The following is a 245-nucleotide window of genomic DNA, read 5'->3' as shown; positions in this document are numbered from 1 at the left end:
GTAGGCAGAGGGCAGAGGCAGAGGGCAGCAGGACTTGTGGGGGGAAGCACGAAGAGGATTTTTGGGAGAGGGAGCACCGGGAACAAGAAGAACGAGGAGGTGGGGCACAGGGCGCGCTACAGCGAAGGCGCCGGGGAGCCGTACAGCGGGGGGGAGAGGTGGAGCTTGGGGAGTTCGTCGGTTTCCGGCAAGGGCTACCGAAGATTGCCGAAGCGGAGGCGCGACGCGCATGCGCTGTGGGGCGG

This window comes from Aptenodytes forsteri, unplaced genomic scaffold (assembly GCF_000699145.1).
Source record: "Aptenodytes forsteri isolate BGI_AS27 unplaced genomic scaffold, ASM69914v1 Scaffold149, whole genome shotgun sequence".
Classification (NCBI taxonomy): domain Eukaryota; kingdom Metazoa; phylum Chordata; class Aves; order Sphenisciformes; family Spheniscidae; genus Aptenodytes; species Aptenodytes forsteri.
The sequence above is the reverse complement of the archived record's forward strand: the minus strand, read 5'-3'. Positions refer to the sequence as shown.